General features: G+C 40.0%; 1 protein-coding gene across 1 annotated transcript in view; it reads right to left on the bottom strand.

The window, feature by feature from the left end:
• PRDM1 (PR/SET domain 1) overlaps positions 1–20,855 on the bottom strand; it is a 638,020-nt gene that overhangs the window by 468,043 nt on the left and 149,122 nt on the right. The window lies entirely within an intron of this gene.

The raw sequence follows: 20,855 nt of genomic DNA, 5'->3' as shown, positions 1-20,855 counted from the left end.
CCTTATATCCATGAAGGTGGGCTTCCTTGAGGTCAAAGTTACCTCCCAGTGATCCATGTGAAGCAAGAGGTAAGCAGATAAGGTAACGTCAACATCTCTTCAACAGGAAATGCCAGATAAGTGTTGAGGATAGATAAATCCAAGAAGAATTTTGTGAGCTCTGTTCTTTCTCTTCTTCACTAGGAAGGCGCGAGCGCAAAATCGAAAACTTTCTGACACTTTCTGACACAGGAATCTGTGTGGAAGTAACTGAGAAGCTTGCCCGTGAGCCTGTTTTCTTTGTGGAGGAGGGACGTCTGGCATGCCTTTGAAAGGGGCATTATTGGCATTGCTGAATCTGTACCCGTGATGAATGATATTGAAATAACATCTGTCTTGAGTCTGTAAATGAGGATTGAATCCCCTGACAATCTTCCTCCCAAAGATCTTGCCTCCTAAGGGAGCTGTGGCAGCTGAAAAGACAGGTCATTGAAAAAGCTTACGTCTGAGACCCCCCCCAGAAGACCTTGACCCCTGCCCTAACTGTCTGATCTGGGCCTAAGCAGGATCTAGCCTAGCCCTACCGCGTCTAGACCTACCCTAGACTGGAGACCACCATGGGATATCCTAGCCCCGCCAAACTGTAAACAGGACTAAGCTTGACAAAGGCTGCACAAAAAATCTTTAACAGTTCGCAGGCGCCCCACATGCCCTCCTAAAACAGTAAACTGCTTCCACAGGCGGTCCTCTGCGGTGCTCAGACTGTAAAGGGCATCCAAGAATCCACTGTATAGCATGCTCAGCTAAATTCTGAAACTTGGAATTAACATGGTACTTGTTCAAACAGAACTACCAAATGCCATCATTGAACAGACACATGAACCAAATCAAGCACCACACACTGCATTAAATGCACACCCACTTGGAGATAATTACCAAATTTCGTAGCATACCAAATTGTTTTCAATTCGCCCGAAATACATTCCGATCAATATACTTTCTTAGATTTTTCCATAAACTTCCCTTTAATGAAATTGACAATTCCAACGCCCTTATGGCTAGGCTTGGACCTTTTATATACTGGAGAGAAGTACCCTATGGGAAGCCCCACCCTCTTTCTCCACAGACCTACACAGGCTTGGACCCTATTTCAGAAGCTTTACCCTGCCCCAGGCCCACAACCTTTTATCAGCTTCCGCCCCTGAGAAGCTCTCTCTGCAAAACATCTCTTCGGGCACATTATACACAGAGCTCAGGCTATAGGTCAATACCTATCAAACAAGAATTCAGGAGCAGGAGGTCTGCAAGAGAGGGTCTGGGGCCATTCAACACAAGCATAATCCTCATATGAGGAAGAGTAGCCAAAAACAAGAATTCCCAAAAACTCCTTTTTCTGAGGTCAGAGTATCATTGGCCTCAAACCAGGAATCTGTTCAAACTGGGAGTGAAGAGTCTCTGAAAATGAAAAATGAGAAACAGAAGGAGAAACTGAGGGAGAATCTCCTGAATCAGACGAAAGAATAAGTATAGAACTCTTATAGCTGCAATCCTCTAAGACTCTCTTCCACCATGAACACTGAACCAAAACTATCAAAAATGCTAATATCACACCCACCCTCTCTCTTATTGGCCTTAGCATAGCTCCTCTAGTAATAATCATCAGTCTTCTCTGCCATTTTAGAGAGGAGTGGAAGAACAGAGCAGCCGAGATGCCCCCAGGAAGCCCACACCTCCTGAACAGCACCTCTCTCTAAAAGCTTCTGCAACAGAAGGGAGGCCCTTTGCCTTGGGAGGTAACTACCCTGGGAAGACCCGGAAGAAGCCTGGCCCACTACCTCCCCAGAGGGCACATCCTTGTCCTGTAAAGTATCACAGACTCCATAGAGACTCCTGGCCTGACCTCTAGCTCCTTCCCTGCCACTTCTAGCGGCGACTGGGACTGCCCCACAGCAACCCCTAGACTAATAGGTTTTGTCCTTGCCTGCACAGAATGAAGCACAAACAAGGCTCCTACACAATGCCTATAATATAGCTTCCCAGAAACACTAACCAAGCACAATCAGTTCCTCCTCTTAATAATTATTAAGTAATTAGAGACACAAACAAAACAAATTCAACAAACGTGAATAGGCCCTAAACAAAGGTATACACAATGTATGATCGAAGAATCAGACAAATCTGCTGCTTCCAAATTGTAGAAACACAGTTATTCACTTTTCTGGCATCGGTTAAATACTGAGGCAGAAAAAACAAAACCCTGAGCGGGGAGTTACTTAACCAACTCTACTGTGGGTCGCCTGAAAGGTTTGTTGGAAACTCAGAGAGCAACCGCAACCTACGCACCATAAAATTGCTTCTGCATCGGACATGAACTCAGATTTTGCTTGCTTGTACCTGCTACGGTGGTGAATTTGTCATTTGAACCTTGCCTAAAAAAGGCACTATAGGGGTGGCTAGAGCCTTAGCCAGTATCCGGAATCCAAGGGGCAACAGGTGCAGGCCATCTCTGGCAAAGCACCATGGTTTGTCGATCATGTCATTCCAGGCAGACAGATACTGGATCCCCTTAGAATGACACCAGAAGCTTAGCCAACTGTTGAAGTCAATCATTTTGTCCTTGTACTGTGGTATCATTCTGGGTGATGGCAGGATGCTACTCAGGGCTAGGGTCATACCTGCCTGGGCTACAAGATCGGACAGCTCCTCCATGTCCCTTTTCATATAGTCCAGGGAGGTAGGTCTCAGGTCATTCACACCAGCATGGACAATGACATACAATGACATATAATTCTTCACAAAATTCCAGCTAGTTGTGCTGGTATATGTTACACATCCACTGCCCTACTTCTCCTGGCATAGCTGGCTATACCTCACATCATCACAGTTGCCTGTAATCCTGATGTATGATTTTTTTAGGACCCACTATCTTTGTGTAATGCTTTTCTAGTTGTTAACAAAAAATATTAAGTGCATCTGACTTTCTCTGAGGGAGGAATGAAAGGAATGAGTTGGTTGGGGTGAAAACAGGCATGAGTATGGAGGGGTCAATCTGGCAAAGTCATGGACGATCCCTTTGGGGTTCACATCCCTGATGGCCATCAAGCTTCTCTTGAGGTTTTACCTGACATTCATTTTTGTCTTGTTCTTCGTTTTATCCTTTTCCAGACGCATTTGTAGCTAGTTAGGATACAATGGCCATGATTTAACCAAATAACATTTGTGCTTGTGATTGAAAAAGCTGACTGTTTACCTTCTGTCTCTTGAAAATGCCTTCAGCAAGGGCCATCGGTCAAAAGAGGAAATCCTTGCCTGGGGTAAATTAAGGATCTCTTTGTTTACAAGATCTGGTAGGAGCAGAGTCCTTGTGAGGCATGTCTCCAAATCAGGAATCCTATAACTGTTGCCCTGCATGACTCATTGGCTACAATTATCCACAATTCTTAGAGTGCTTGACAACTTGATGGGAGAGGTCACATAACTCAAGCATCTCTTTCTTTAGATCCTTCATAGGTTCATAGATTATTGAGAACCCCTCTGCTTTAGCCCTCAACCTCTCCATTAGAAAAAGCTGAAAAGTAAGCATGTGCACCCTGCTGTTCAAGGCTCTGAAAGGAAGGGAAGCAGAGGTATAAACTTATTGTCAACATTTCTTGATTATCCTGCATTCCCTGTTACTGAGAACAGGGCTCCTGAACAGACTCCAAGCAAATATCTTACTGGAATCCAGCTGCAGGGTATAAATAAGAGGTTAGGAGAATTCTAACCCTTGTAAAAGCAGGGCAGGTTAGTAAAGAGCATGGGAGAGAATGTAGCTCCATAGATGCATTGGTAAACGCATCTTTTACAACATCCATGACTACAGGAATAGCAGTAGCCCTAGACTCAGACACGCCCACGAATCCTCTATATCTGAACTGGGTCTCTAAGTATTCCCTTCCCTTCAATTGGAATTCCTCCGTCATCATATAAACCGTGTCCCTGAAACAGAATTCTTGGTAGAAATGCAGGAGAAAGGAGGACCTCTGTGTGTGACTCATAAGATGCAGAAGAAGGGAACGGGCCCAGACTACAAAAGGACAGTTTATCTGCTACGTCAGAGTACCCAAATCCTCAGTAGTATCTTATACCCTTCTCTTTTTGGAAGGAGAATTAGAAATCTTCAGGATTTTCACAGCTGGTTGCTCAGATTTCAAAATGGACATTGAATTCTGACCCAGGTGCAACAGTAGGTGGGAATACACCTGGGAAGAGGAAGGGACTGAGGGTTCTGCTCAGCCTAGGCTAAGGCAAGCTGGCTGGCACAATTTTGGCCTTCCATGATTTGTGCCTTATGACTTCAGATAAAACCATGCTGGAAGCCTCAGGTCACTGGCAGACAACTGAGAAGTTGGGGTTCATATAATGGTTAAGGCATTTACCTCAGAGACACACAGTTCAGGGTTTGATTCTCATATTCGAAAGGGAAATTGTCTAGCCTTAAAATAGGCCAAAATAGCAGCTAGCCCGATACTTGCATACGACACCTTATTCCAGATACCAGGAATCTCCATGCAAACAAACACCATTGGGATAGTGGCCACCTCTTTGGTAACGAGAGCACAAATTAAAGTTGGTTTAGAGTTTGATCCCAGGTTCATCATATACCACAAAGATTTCATTACTGTCCCAGTTTAGCATATTTTTAACCTGTGTGTGTTTGAGAAAGTGTCATGCTTATCATTTGGGAAGTAGTCTTATGTATTACTTGAGCAACCACAACCATCACTAAAGATCTGCATCCCATCTTCAGTTTGCCCAATCTGTCTAAAACTAGAACACAAATCATATATGCCAAATTATCTGAATTCCTCCAATAACTATAATCCTCTTATCTAGACAACATAGGTTTCGGACTAACAGAACCACTACAACCATACTGTGGACACTAAGAGATAAAATCCTAGTCAGAGTGGACAAGAGCAACCACAGTGGTACAGTTTTTGAATTAACCAAAGCCTTTGATCTTACAGACTACTCCATTCTCCTCTGTCATGTATTGTCAACAGCCATTAGCCCAATAACTTTCTTCTACCCCCCCTCCAGCTCCCAGCTAACAAATGTGTCAATCAGGGCTATTATCATTTTTCTCTATTTTAATAAACAAACTGGCCTATGAACTTTTCTACCTCCAACTCATACATTATGATGACGACATGCTACTTTTAGATCAAACTGAAATCACTTTACAATAAATGCTCAGCTGGAAACTGATCTTGACCTACTTACACACTGACTTAAGAAATTACACCTGAACTTTACTAAAACCAGGGAATAAGAAGGCTCTCCAAGGTCACTCCTCCATGGCAAATTAGAAACTATAAATCCAAACGTCTAGGGATCTTGTTCGATCAAAGTTTAAATGTCCAACTTAAAGAGCACTCACATCCTCTTCATGTGGGTATTAAGACCCAAACTGCACAAAACACTGGATTAAGAACTTCAGACTACACAAGGGATGAAATACTTCTGAAGTCTTTCCTACCATAAAAGACAAATGTGCCAGATATCTCATGTCTTGTGTGGTTCACGGTTCTTAACCGGGTGTTTTGTACAGCTTACACAATGAAAAAACAGCAACAAGATTAATTACCTACCTTTCTGGGCCAAGAAAATATCCCACTCCCACTCCTTCAGTGTCAGTTTGAATACAGACTTACCTTAACAGCTTTGGCTTCAGGACATACCTAATAAGACATGTAGATTCATTACCCACTCATCCCATGAACATCATCACTGTGTCATCTTTCAGAAAGCAAACTGGCTTCCCACTAATCAAATGGCTGACCTATTACTACATTAATGGCCATTTAAGTTACGGAATCTAGAACCATTCCCACCCCTTACATCCAAACTTATATAACAATTTCTTAATTGCTGCCTTAAAGCACATGCCCTATTGGGCCCTATACTACAAATACCACCTGCAAATTTATCATGTGTAAATCACTATTTCTCCATTCTAGGACCAAGACTATGAGAATCCTTACCTTCAGTCTTAAAGACGTTACAGTCCTATACCATTTTTGGTCTATATTTAAATCAAACCTGCATACAACTGCTAAATGCACATGACACACAACACAGAATGTTATTTAACTACCTCTCATTTTTCCCACATTAACTTCCCACTTTCTTATCTTTAATTACATCGCTGGCCAAATGAATAAGACTGCTTTAATTTTCCTTGTGTAGATTAGTTTTACAATTTTAATTTGTGAAACTGCACATATAGTACTAATGTTCTGAAAAATGCTGACAGAGTTCTAACTTCAACAACCCATATACAGATGTAGGTGTTGCATCACATAAAGCTGTATAGTTGGATGTATGATTTTATAGTCATATACTACCTGACAACTAATGTACCATTTCTTAAGCTGTTACCTTCTTTCTTATATAATTTTATGCAAGAACTTCTATTTTTCCTTTTTTCTTCTCTGTCAGCCTCCTGGGCTCAGCCTAAAATGGGTCCAGCAAGATTATTGCTTTACCCTTGTAAAACACTTCAATTTTTTTCTGTAATTACCTCCCCACCCACTGCTGTCTATCATTAGGCACCTCTTGGCCTACTGACCCATTCATTCCCTCATCACCAAAGAGAAAAATTTGGCTAAGACAGGCCACCATTAAGGAGGTCAACAGGGGTACTTGGAGGGTTTTTACTTTATAACCCCACACCCCAGCGAGTCTTCAGCTGAACAGAGGAAGGTGGTGTGCAACAGGCTAACCACATTGGTTATCCCTCACTTCCTTAGGGGATGCTGCTAACAAGTAGACCCACCCACCAATACTGAAGCACAGGAAGTAGTTGCAAATTGTACTTCCATATGTGCTGCCCAAGCACTCACAACCCTCCCCTCTACTCTGGAGAGGTGAGCAGGCCATTCGTCTTTCTCTCTCTCCTTGACTGGCTGTTCCAGGGTTGGGGCTACTAAATAAATCCCAGTTTCCTGGATTTCAATCAGGGCTCATTTCCTCTGTACTACAGAATATGGCTGCAAACACATTACTTAAAAAAAATCAGAACCACCAAAGTCTTTAGTCTCTGAAATAGCCATCTTCATCAATATACATGTTCCATCATGGACTGCATCATAACTGACCTTTCAACTGTTCATCTAAAACAAGTAATGTACTTAAAAGCATACAAAAAAACTCAACTGTCTCTTGAGGCAAAGATGATTTTATAAAAAAAAAAAAAAAAGTTATGCTATCTATTCTAATGCATTGTGGAAATGTTGAAATAAACCCTGGTCCTTTCTATTGTACTAAAGCATTTATCAATCAAGCCACTCACCTTTAGGTTATCAAACTGTTCACATCAATGCTAGAAGTATGTTTAACAATACTCAAAGAAATGTACAACTGGATTAACCAAAAATAAATCTGACTTATAAAATAATAACTGAAACATGGCTAAAACGTACAATTGCTTGATGAATAAAGTCCAGCCACCAGGATACAACCTAATAAAACATGATAGAAAATCAAAAAGAGCTGGAAGAACAGCAATATTTTACTCCAAACAACTTGAATCACATTTTAATACAACTATAACAACATTTCACAATGCAGTGCTTCAATGTATTCAGGCAGTAAGCTGGATACTGCTACAATACATACATAATCTGCATACCATCCAGTAATATAGAAAACAATACACACACACACACACACACACACACTTGGAAAATTTACTTTCTTGGCTTTCAGCTACCACAAAACAAAATACGATCATTTTAGGAGCAGAATCACATACACAACAAGACATGATCCCGTATCTACTACTAGATTAGCTACATCAACAGAAAAGCAAAGTATAATTGAATGAACATTAATCAATAATTTTAACAAGTGTAAAAGTGATCACAGCCCAAAGTAAATTATATGGAGCAATTTTAAACAGGCAATGAATGTGTCATATACATGAGATACATCAAAACAATCATTCCATCAAAATAAATGTAACAAAAATCAGAAAATACTGCAAGTGGAACCCAGTTAAACAAATCACCCTAGGTGATACAATAGAGTACTACAATAAAATCTTTCTAGCTTTTCTTAATGTTTAGCAACTGTAAGGAAAAAACAAAAAGCACGCTATTCTTTGACCCTCTACACTAAGGAAACAGTAATGCTTTCAGAAGATGTCTAAAAATTGTGGAAGGCAATTCTTTCTCCTCAGCAAATTTGGCAATACAAATCTCTTAGAAATAAACTAAAACAAAGCACATAAAGACAAACAGATTTAGTATAACAAACTTCAAATGCAACCACAAATAATCCAAAAATATTCTGGATATATCTTAAACTCCTAAAAATAGGTAAATTGCCTGTACCTAACCCACTTCCAAATGAATGAAAATGTAATAATCACCTGTGCATTTATCACAGATTTCATAGAATCATGCTCAACAGCAGTACATAATACCATCAACACCACTTTTACTTAGCTCTGATGAACTGCCATCTAAAAATTTTAATGTATACCTAGTCTCTGTTGCATAAGGTAAAAATCTACTAAATAAATAATGCCAAGCTCTTTAGCTCCAGATAATCTTCCATACAAATATCTCTGCAGTGCAGCAGACAAGATCACATATCAAGTAAAAATTATTAGCAGATCAACACAGCCAGCGTATGAAAGTTATGTACCCTGTCATCATCATCATCATCTTCTTTTGGCTGTTCCCGTTAGGGGTTGCCACAGCAGATCACCTGTTTCCATTTCTTCATGTCCTCTGCATCTTGCTCTGTCACACCAACCACCTGCATGTCCTCTCTCACCACATCCATAAACCTTATCTTAGGCCTTCCTCTTTTCCTGTTACCTGGTAGCTTCATCCTTAGCATATTTTTCCCAATATACTCAGCATCCCTCCTCAGCACATGTCCAAACCAACGTAATCGTGCCTCTCTGGCTTTGTCTCCAAACCTTCCAACCTGGGCTGACCCTCTAATATAATTATTCCTAATCCTGTCCACCCTCGTCACACCCAGTGCAAATCTTAACATCTTTAATTCTGCCACATCCAGATCAAACTCCTGCCTTTTTGTCAATCCCACTGTCTCCAACCCATATAACATAGCTGGTCTCACTACCCTCTTGTAGACCTTCTCTTTCACTCTTACAGGTACTCGTCTGTCACAAATCACTCCTGACACTCTTCTCCACCCAATCCATCCTGCCTGTACTCTCTTCTTCACCTCTCTTCCACACTCACCGTTACTCTGAACAAGTATCTGACTTCCTCATACAATACCACAACTCCTCTCTAGGCACCCTGTCATATGCTTTCTCTAAGTCTACAAAATACAGTGCAACTCCTTCCGACATTCTCTGTACTTCTCCATCAACACTCTCAGAGCAAAGATTGCATCTGTAGTGCTCTTTCCTGGCATGAAACCATACTGCTGATCACTAATCATCACATCCCTTCTCTTAACCTTCCCACCTACTCTCCCATAACTTCATGCTGTGGTGAGTCAATTTAATCCCTCTGTAGTTACTACAGCTCTGCACATCACCCTTATTCTTAAAAAAATCGTGCAAAAAACACTTCTTCTCCATTCCTCAGGCATCCTCTCACTTTCCAAGATTTCATTTAACACAAAGGTGGTATAGACCAACAGTTGTACTAAAATACTTGAAAAGTGCATTTACAAACACAAACATTTCTTAAACAAAAATACAGTCTACAGTCCTCTACTCAATACAGCTTTCAACTGTCTACAAAAAATATATTAAGCTGCAAAATCAAGGACAGGCTGTTGTACCACTTTTCTTACATCTCTCAAAAGCTGCCACTATAGTTTCTCGTAATCAGTTCCTGCAGAAACTCTCTGTGCTATCTCAAACCACAGAATGCTTCAAAAGCTATATTTCTAATCATAGTCAAAGTGTACAGTAGATGGATATTATATTTATTTAAATTTTATTACCAAGTAAGTGGGCTGGTCAGCTGACCCTTTTCTGCCACTACACATGTACTGAGGGAATAAGAGATAATATAAGTTGACTACGAGCAAAAATGAACCCAAACAAGTATAAGAAATTCAGGAGGAAGTGATGAACTATATACACTTAACAATGGTACTACAATCCAGTAATATCCAGTATAACAATACATTATCCACTACGTGTTTTAGTTGTTATAACCAATGGCTTACCCAGTATCACGGAAGCATTAGCATCTCACTTCTTTAAAAAGGGAATCTTTTAAGAATGTTCTGAAATTCTCTTTGGTTTCACAGCTGATGACTTCACAAAGTAGAGGATTCCAAGGAGAAGACCCTATTCTGGAGAATACCTTTTAACCTATGGCTTGTTTGACTCCAGGTCTGCAGAGTGTTAGTTGGTCATTCAAGCTGTTTCTACGTGAGTAACTTTAGCTTCTTAGAGGAAGTTTTCTTTTTATAGGTATGCAGTACCCTGTCTTAAGAATTTTGAAAACTAGGGTCCCTAGAAGAGTGCAACCCTACTTGGTATTGGGTGTTAATGAACTGCTTTGAGTACCTAACACTGATGTGTCCTCTCTTCTGTGAAGAGAGCAAATCTGCATATTTTATTTCACTGGACTATAGTTTGGTAGCTGTAGCTTAAACGTATGCTTTGTGAAACAGAAAGGAATTTAAGAAAATGTAAATATGAACATCATTATGATATTTCTAAATAAGTGGAAACCATGCCCTTTTTAAGCATAGAAAACAGTGTAATGAAAGCACTTTTGCTTTTTTTTATGTTAGAAATTTTAAATAGGTATCTGGGGGGGGGTAGAATACAGAGAATTATTTTGGAAGCAGTATCAGAGCAGATCAGGATCTATGGTACACTATTGCAAATAATAAACTAAAGCTATCAGCATAGACCAAAAAAACGTTGAAGGTATGCAGATGAATATAAAGGAAACGTACAAAATAAAATATTTATTGATGACCCAAAAATTTTATAGAGAATTGGGAAACAAGGCAAAAGAAATAGAAATACCACTAAAAAAAGAAGAAATAGATACATTCTGGAGAAATATCTATGAAGATCCTGTGGAACATAAAAAATATGCTGAATGGATAGAAGAAGTAAAAGTAAGAATATAATGTTCAAATGTACAGGATATGAAATGGGATGAAGCCAGACAGACTGAAACAAAGTTAAGAAAAGCTCCAAACTGGAAAACCCCAGGCCCAGGTATGGCATCTAATTTCTGGCTAAAAGTATTTTTCTCTGTTACATGAAGATTTAGCTATGAGTAAGAACTATTTATATGTGCATCCTGAACAGATGCCAACCTGATTAACAGGAAAAATGATAGTGAACCTGCAAGATGTCATAAAAACTGAAGGCCAATAACTTGTCTTACACTGGAATTGATGCTGACAAGACTTTATAGTCATTTCGAAGAAAACTCAGTCATGGCAATTAACTAAAGGGCGACAAAAGAAAGCCATATGGAACAAAGGATCACTTGTTGTTAAACAGTCGAGTCCCCAAATGATGTGGAAATCCTACAAAAGGGCCTTGCTGAGACAGATGCCTGGTTTCAGAGCCATGGTCTCAAGCTCAATGCTAAAAAGTGCATTGTCATCCCCTTTGGTAAAAACTCTGTACCCATGAACTGCTACATAGACAGCAGTCTACTTAATGCCAAATGTGTGATAAGAAATCTTGGGACCCAGGTGGACAGTAGTCTGTCCTTTGATATTCACATTGCCACAGTAGTCAGAAAGTCCTTCTATGTGGCACACCTCATCATAAAAGGGTTCTCATCCAGGAAAAAAGAGGTCATTGTTCCCCTCCACTCGACACTCATTAGACCCATTATAGAGTACAACACCCCTTTTGGAATGCACCTCACAAGACATCTGCAACAGCTGGAAAGGCCACAGAAGTACCTCACAAAGAGGATTACTGACCTCAAACAAATGCCCTACACTGCCTGTCTCAAAAAACTCCAGCTTTACTCTGTAGCATATCGCCTACTCCGAGGAGATCTCTGCCTAACATATACAGGTATATTAAACCAAGAGCTGTCGGACATGCTAAACCTAAAGAAATCCCAATCCCTCCGAGCTACACGCTCTAGGGACCTAAACCTTGTCACCACAATAAACAAGACATGCTGGAGGGATAGATTCCTGTCCCAGAGACTTCCCATACTCATCTATGTCAAGCAAAGTTCTTCATTAGCACTCTTCAAAAAAAATCTTGATGAGTGGATGGGAAATAGGAAATACACCCCAGGGATTACTTCTGTGCCTCTGCTCGACAGTGGCACAGGAAAATAACTTTCTTGGGTGGCGTAAGCCAGGGAACCTTATTGGCTAGGCTTACATAGGCCCTCGGGCTGATAGCCTAGTACCTACCTATGAAATAAAGTCATAATGGAGAATTGTAAAAGGGGAATGGATCTAAACATGACATGGATAGACTATAACAAAGCATTTGACAGCTTTCCACAGTAATTGATAAAAGAGTGCTTACAAATGTATAAGATACACTCTGCACTGATTGATTGCTTTACAGCGACAATGAAACAGTACCAAACCACTTTGCAGTTAAGAAATGACAAAGGGCAAATTATTATCCCAGGGATAAAAAATTCAAAGGGGGATATTCCAAGGTGACTCTGTAACTGCTGCTCTTTTGTTTTGCCCTTAACCCATTAAGCTGTCTACTTAACAGATTAGGTCATGACTACAATTTGGCTCTAAGAAACCAACAAAGTGTAAAGCCCTCTCATCATCTTTTTGTGGATGATTTAAAACTGTGCAGTTCATCAGATGAGGAACTGAGAGTTCAACTGCAAGTGGACAAAACGTTCTCAGTTGATAAAAGAATGTCATTTGGTTTTGACAAATTTGCAAAAGCAACCTTTAAAGCAGGAAAGCTGTAGCACTGAGAAAATAGTCTAAGACAGGAATGTGATATAAAGGAACTTGAGCAAGAGGCAGTGTAAAAACATTTGGGAAGTGATGAAGGGTGAAAAATAAAACATGAACAAATGCAAATAAAACTTAGTAAGGTATATTTTAGAGGAAAGAAGACAGTCCTGGCATCTAGGAACAAAGTCCAAGCTATAAACCAATTTGATATTCCTGTTCTAGCTTACAATACCTTTTGGGGCCAGTCAGTCACCCCAAAACTGTATCAGTTGGACAGGAAAGCAAGAAAAATGCTTCATGCTTATCAAATGATACAGAAAAATCAGTGCATACCAAAATTATATATTCCTTGTTCTGAAGGCGGTATGGGCCTCCTCAACATTGATTACATGTACGGACCTGCAATTGTAAGACTACATACATATCTGCTGATTTCACAAGATCTAAGCATAGTGAAAATTTTAAAACACGAGGAGAACAAGTCTAAAATGACTTGCCTGCTTAGTTTAGCAGAAGCATATCAGTGTCAAGCGGGAATGGAAATCAAACCAGAAGTAGATAAAAAATCAGGCAACAAATGAATGTGCCAAAAAGAAAATAAAGAATATAAGATGAAGGATCAGATAAGAAGACAAAAAATGTGGGATATACATAAAAATATTTGTAAGCACAGAAAACTCCTGGAACAACCTCATGTTGATCAGGATCTAATGCAGGAATGGTTAAGTAGAGGTGAATTTAAAGCAAAAAATGAAAGGTTAATATTGACAGCCCAGGACATTGGACTATGTACAAGTTTGTTTAAAAAGTCCATTAAACATGTCAGAGAAATAGTCAAATGTAGGTTTGTAAAACAGAATGGGAAACAGTCTCATATCTTGTTGCTGCATGTAATATACTAATAGCAGAAGGCCTGTATACTGAAAGGCATAATAATGTGGCAAGACCGTTGCATTAGGGATTGTTCAAACATTACAATATTGAAGTAGCATTGGAAACATGAGCCCAAAGCACTATAGAAAATGAAGTTTATATCTTATGGTTCACCCATTACCAAGAGTTCAAAAAATAGATGTGAGAAAACCAGATACAGTACTCCATGAAAAGAAGACAAAAGAAGCATTGATCTTTGAAATTGTTACACCCAGTGATTACAGTGTCTTACATACAGAGGGACACGGAAGTCATAAAATACCAGGATTTGCAGGTAGAAATGAAAGCAATGTGGAAGGAGGATTACCAGACAGTTTCAACAGTAGTCGGAGCAATGGGTCAACTAAAAAAGAATTTACAGTCATAATTAGATATGTTACCGATGCATGTAACTCCATATAAGTTGCAGGAGGAGTAATTTCTGGTCTCATTGTTGGTATTGCAAAGAACAATTTTGGCTCAATTAAAGATTGAAACAATAGTAATTTCATGACCTTTAATCATACTTTGACTTAGGAATGGGGTCCATTCCCATCATGATATTAGAAACCCACAAGTCTTGGAGAAATTAAACCGGGAAGTCCTTAACATGTATATTTTTTATTAGGTCTTGGTCTTTTGTGCCATTTTGTATAAATCATATTTGTAATTATGAAGTTTAAAAAAAAACAGCAATGAATTCTAAAATCAATAAGTAGTGACTGAAATTTGCATGTCTAAGTGTGTTAAGTTTTGTTTCATCTTGTACAGATCATATGTGTATCTTATAAATACTAAATTGTTAGATATGCTGTTAAATATATTTGTTTTATACCTCTAAATGTCAGCTACGCATGATGGATTTATTTAAGCCATGTGACTTCATTAAGAATATATTAGTAGCAGGATAGGGCATCTTTTGTTAGTTCTGAGGAAGTCCTTGTATGTTTCTGATGAAAGTGCTAAACTAATAAAATCATTTTTACTCAATTATACCCCTCTCTGCTTTGGCATCTGTTGGAGATTGTGGTGTGGTAATTTTGTAAACTGCTAGTTTGGTTGGTTATTTTGCTATGCAGGATTAGTATTTTGGTTTTTCGCTGTATATATCACAAATATCTGAAAAACATTACCTACATACTCAAAGCAAGAAAAAGAAACAGAAAAATATTTTTAACACAAGTGACAAACATCTAACTCAAAACTGGATTTTCCAATTATGTAAAAGAAGAATTACAAATCCAAAGACCATATATATAATTTTAATGACACTTTTCATCACAATTGTATTGGCAGATAATATAAAGTCTACCTAAACTATTAGCCATACCTTCTTTGCTACTCTCACAACGTAATAACGAAAACTGGACAGCAAAAATACACCACAAAAACGAATAACCAAGGAATGTGCAAAATACTTTTAGAAACAACTGTAATATGATGAAAGCAGCAGTCTAATCTCCGTAGGAAGAACATTCATGGAAATCAAGTGCCACGGCACAAAACGCTCACAACTTACATTCCAAAAAAGCTTTCCATACTAACGCACTTACCTATACTTTGTTACTACTTTGCCTTCTCTCCCCTGTGTTATACTCCTAATATACTAAACATTACTTTGTTACTACCCTGCCTTCTCTCCACTGTGTTATACTCCTAATACACTACCTATTACTTTGTTACTACTCTGCCTTCTCTCCCCTGTGTTATACTCCTAATATATTAAACATTACTTTGTTACTACCCTGCCTTCTCTCCACTGTGTTATACTCCTAATACACTACCCATTACTTTGTTACTACTCTGCCTTCTCTCCACTGTGTTATACTCCTAATATACTAAACATTACTTTGTTACTACCCTGCCTTCTCTCCACTGTGTTATACTCCTAATACACTACCTATTACTTTGTTACTACTCTGCCTTCTCTCCACTGTGTTATACTCCTAATACACTACCTATTACTTTGTTACTACTCTGCCTTCTCTCCACTGTGTTATACTCCTAATACACTACCTATTACTTTGTTACTATTCTGTCTTCTCTGCACTGTTATACTCCAATACTCTTTCCTCCTGTTTTTTTACTGCTCTACATTGCAGTCTAACATTATATTACAATCTACATACATATACATTTTATCTACACTGCTATAAGCCTTTTAATATTTTACATATATTTGTAAAGTTTGTTTTATTCACATGTTGCTAGCAGCTGTTAAAATCTTTCTGACCTGTACACTTATATTCCTTGTTCTCTATAACCAAATGCTTTTGTTACAGTTTTTGTAATTAGTTGTGCTATGGAACTTCTTCCCCAAGCCTATGATGAAGAAGGTATCACAGCTCAGCTAGATTTATAGGTTAAGAAATGGAATGACTGACTACATGATGTGATATGTGGTATTCTGTTCTGGCTGGGATAAAAAAGGTTGTACAAACAATCTTTTGGGAGCAATTCAATAACTGGAGAAAGTGTAAGAAATGTTAGTACAGGAAACCAGTAGACTTAACAGAAGAACTAAGCAGTCATTTGTTATTGGATTAGCTTCTAAAAACTATGACCCAAAATTACTATCAGCGAACATTCAACATGTCTGTATATATATGGGCAGGAATTGCTCCAAGCTGAACAGTCTAATGGGGAAGGGAATGATAGATGGCAGGACTGTGCGCCTGACTTGGCACTTACTAATATGATGGACAGAGAGAAATGCTAGGCCACGTTCAAAGCAGTAAACAGGGATATGATGTAATGGGAAAAGTACAGTTTTGTACCTACCATAAATGTAGATGTTCGAGGATCCACATTGCTGCAGTCCTAACTATTGGGTAGTCCGCTGTCCAGTCGGCCCGAATACCAAAGTATAAGGCTGACGTCGGTCAGGGCGCATTAGACTGACGTCAGAACGTCAGGGTACTAATGCGCATGACCGACGCCATATCCTCAGTCTTTTCTTGCCCCAGATGTCAGAAGACCCTAAAAAGACAAGTCCCAATATACCTGCACCAAAAATATGTACAATATATACAAAAATATCAGCATATAACCTCACCTACACAACCACCCCTAAACACAGAGGGGAAGGAGGGAGGGACTGCAGCAATGTGGATCCTCGAACATCTACATTTATGGTAGGTACAAAACTGTACTATGTTCTTCGTTCCACATTGCTGCAGTCCTAACTATTGGGTAGAATCCCAAAGCAGAGGTAAGGGAGGCTGGCAAATCATAAAGAAGCAGGAGCTGACAACATGCCTTGCAAAATAGCTGTGGCAAAACCAGCCCTAGACTTAGAGTAGAGAGGAAGGTGATAATGCTTAGAGAAAGTATGCACTGAACTCCAAGTAGCTGCCTCCAAAATATCCTTAGTTGCCACCCCCCTTAGAAATGCTGTTGAAGTGGCAGTAGCCCTAGTGGAATGAGGCCTAATCCCAGCTGGAATCTCCTTGCCATGATGGGAATAACAAAATGCAATGCAAAACCCAATCCACCTAGAAATAGTTTGTTTTGACACAGGCTTGCCCTGCGAACTCAAAGCAAAGAAACAAACAACTGCTGAGACTGTCTAAAATCCTTAGTCCTGCTTAAATAATAACGATTGCCTGTGTACATCTAAAGTGTGCAAAATCTTTTCCCCTTTATTTTGGGGATCTGCATAAAACGTAGGCAAATGAATAGTTTGGTTTAAAGCCACACTAGAAACCACTTTAGGCATAAAGGAAGGATTAGTACGTAATGATACCCTATCCTTATGAAAAATCAAAAAGGCTCAACCGCCATAAGGGCCTGTAACTCAGAAACCCTTCTTGCAGAAGTAATGGCCAACAAAAAAGCAGTCTTCCATGACAAATATTTCAGTTCAGCAGTAGCTGCAGGCTCAAAAGGTTGTAGAGTAAGTTTCTCCAACACAAAATTGAGATCCCAAGCAGGAGTAGGAGCTCTACGTGGGGTCTTATATTCTTTGCCCCTCTAAGAAATTGCTTGAACAAAGGATGTGAAAACAATGGTGGGTCACAATCATAGTGAGCTGAAATTGCTGCAGCATGAATTTTAATGGAAGAGAAAGACAAACCTTTGTCCAATAACTCAGTAAGATATTGAAGAGCCACACTCAAATTAGGCTCTGAAATCTCCAAATTCTTTGCTGCAGTCCAAAATAAAAATCTCTTCCATTTTTCTGCGTACACTTTCCTTGTACTAGGTCTTCTGGCTTCCATAATCACATTTAAAACTTGTTGAGGAAGTTGAGACCTGCTCTCTTTCAAAACAGAATATGCCAGGCTGTTAGATGAAGAGAGTGAAGCTTGACATTGAGCAGACGACCGTCCTTCTGAGACAACAGATGTGGAATCAAGGGTAAAAGGCCATTGAGGCGTCTTTACCAGACTCCTCAGTAATGGGTACCAGTGCTGCCGAGGCCAATCTGGAGCTATTAAAATCATCCTTGGCTTGCTTGTCTGACCTTTAGAAGCACCTTTGGAAGAAGAGGCAGAGGTGGAAACGCATACACATGAAGATTTTTCCAACTGAAAGAAAGAGCATCCACTTTCCAAGCTGTGTGATGAAACATCTTTGTGCAAAACTTTGGCAGCTGGTGGTTTAGTGGAGAAGCGAACAGATCTATGTCTGGAGTTCCCCAGGACACTGTCAACTTTTGAAATACATGAAGATCCAGTTTCCACTGATCCATGATTTGTCTGCTTAACACATCTGCTAAGGAGTTCTGTGCTCCGGCAGAAACCTTGCCTGAAGAGTTAGTTGCAAGCTGGCAGTCTCCCATAAAATCATTGCTTGCCTGCATAGAGGATAAGAATGTGTTCCCCCTTGCTTGTTGATGTACCACATGACAGTTGTGTTGTCTGTTAGAATCAACACCTGCCCAGGAAGAAGTAACTCCTTGAAAGCCATTAATGCAAACTGGACTGCTAACATCTCCTTCATGTTGATATGTAGATGCTGTAGTCTGGCAGGCCACTTGTCTTGTATCCACTTTCCATTTAGATGAGCTCCCCAAGCAATGTCCGAGGCATCTGTCGTTAAAATCTGACTCGCCTCTGGCCGGGTCACAGAGAGTCCCTTGTTTAGGTGACATTCCTGAGCCCACCACAAAAATTCTGTTTGAAGGCAAGGTATTATTTGAATGACAGTGTCCAAATCCTGGCAGTGCTGTGTCCATACATTTTGAGATACCATTGTAGCTTCCTCATATGCAGTTTGGCATTGGGAAGCACCAGAATACAAGATGCCATGAACCCTAATGCTTGAAGGACTGTCCTTGCAGTCAGCACGGACTGATGAGATAGTTGATGGAAGTAAAGTGATAGACTCTTTTGTTTGTCCGGGGTTAAAAAGGCCATCTGGGCTGCTGTATTCAGTCTCACACCCAGAAAGCACATGTCTTGAGAGGGTACTAGACTGGACTTTATTTCGTTCACAGAATACCCTAGGCATCTTAGCACTGCTATAACATGTTCCAGATGCTGTAGAAGGTCTTCCTTTTCTTGAGCCAGAATCAGGCAGTCGTCCAAGTAAGGATAGATTTGAATTCCTTGTAGCCTGAAGTAAGCTATCACTGGAGCCAGAACCTTTGTGAATACTCTGGGGGCAGTAGATGAGCCAAAGGGCAATGCAGAGAACTGATAATGAGAATTTCCAGCTCGCAGATACTTCCTGCAACTTAGTCTTATAGGCACATGTAGGTAAGCTTCCTTGAGATCTAAAGTTACCATCCAGTGATCTTTGCCCAGCAGAGGTAAAAGCTGTTGTAACGTCAACATCTTGAACTTGGGAATGTCCAGATAAGTGTTGAGGATAGATAAATCCAAAATTGGTCTCCACGTGTTCCCCTTCTTTGGTACTAGGAACAGGCGAGAATAAAATCCTAGGCCCCTTTCTGATACAGGGACTGGCTGAATGGCCCCTATTTGGAGTAACTGAGAAATCTGCTTGTGAGCCTCTTTCCTTTGTGGAGGAGGAACGTCTGGCATGCCTTTGAAAGGGGGCAATGTATGGAAATAAAACCTGTAACCGTGGTGAATGATATCCAACACCCATCTGTCTTGAGTAATTAAATCCCAATTTTCTTTGAAAAGAGACAGTCTTCCTCCCAAAGGAGCTGCCAAATCTACTGGCAGCTGAAAAGGCAGGTCATTGGGTCTGTTTCCTGCCCTCACCAGAAGTCTGAGCAGGTGAACTCCCTGTTCTAGGCCTAAAAGAACCTTGAGCTCTGCCCCTACCACGTCTAGACCTACCCCTAGACTGGGAATCATAAGCAGGATATGTCCATCCCTTAGTAGGCCAATTTCTACTAAACTTGGTGGCTGCACCTGCAAAAAATCTTTAACAGTTTGCATAGACTTAGCTTTGTCCTCCATTTTCTTCAAAACTGCTTCCACAGGCGAACCAAACAACACATCAGACTGTAAAGGAGCATCCAAAATCCTTGTCTTAACATGCTCAGCTAAATTCTGATCCCTCAACCAGGCATGCCTGCGAAGAACAGAACTAGTGGCAGCCACCCTCGAGGAGGCCTGTACAGCATCAAAACCACATTGCAAAGAATGCTTACCCACTTGTTCAGACACATGAACTAAATCCAGCAACTCTTTACACTCAATACCTTCCGCCAAAGCATCCACCTTAGATTTCAATTGTGAAAGGAGATAATTTTGATATTTTAGCATGTGAAACTGACAATTCAACGCTCTCATGGCTAAAGTGGAAGAAGTATACACTTTCTTTCCCCATCTATCCAAAGCCCTTGCCTCTTTATCAGTGGGAACAGGGTTTTTAACAACAGAGGCCTTAACACCTTTAGGTCCCTGAGAAACAGTCTCGGGTCTGCCCTAGGACTCTTAAAAAGATACTTATGAGCTTCAGGCACCCTATAGTACCTATCAGGTTTAACAGGAGCAGGAGGCAAAGAATCAGGATTCAGGAAGCCTCTGCAAAAACATCTTCCACCACATTCAACACAGGAGGTATAGCTAAGGGCCTATGCTGGGGTAAAACAAGAATTCCCTAAGCCTTTTCCTGGAATCAGA

The sequence above is a fragment of the Protopterus annectens genome, chromosome 1.part0, assembly GCF_019279795.1.
Source record: "Protopterus annectens isolate FY-2018-M chromosome 1.part0, PAN1.0, whole genome shotgun sequence".
NCBI lineage: Eukaryota > Metazoa > Chordata > Ceratodontiformes > Protopteridae > Protopterus > Protopterus annectens.
This window is presented reverse-complemented; position numbering and strand designations above follow the sequence as displayed.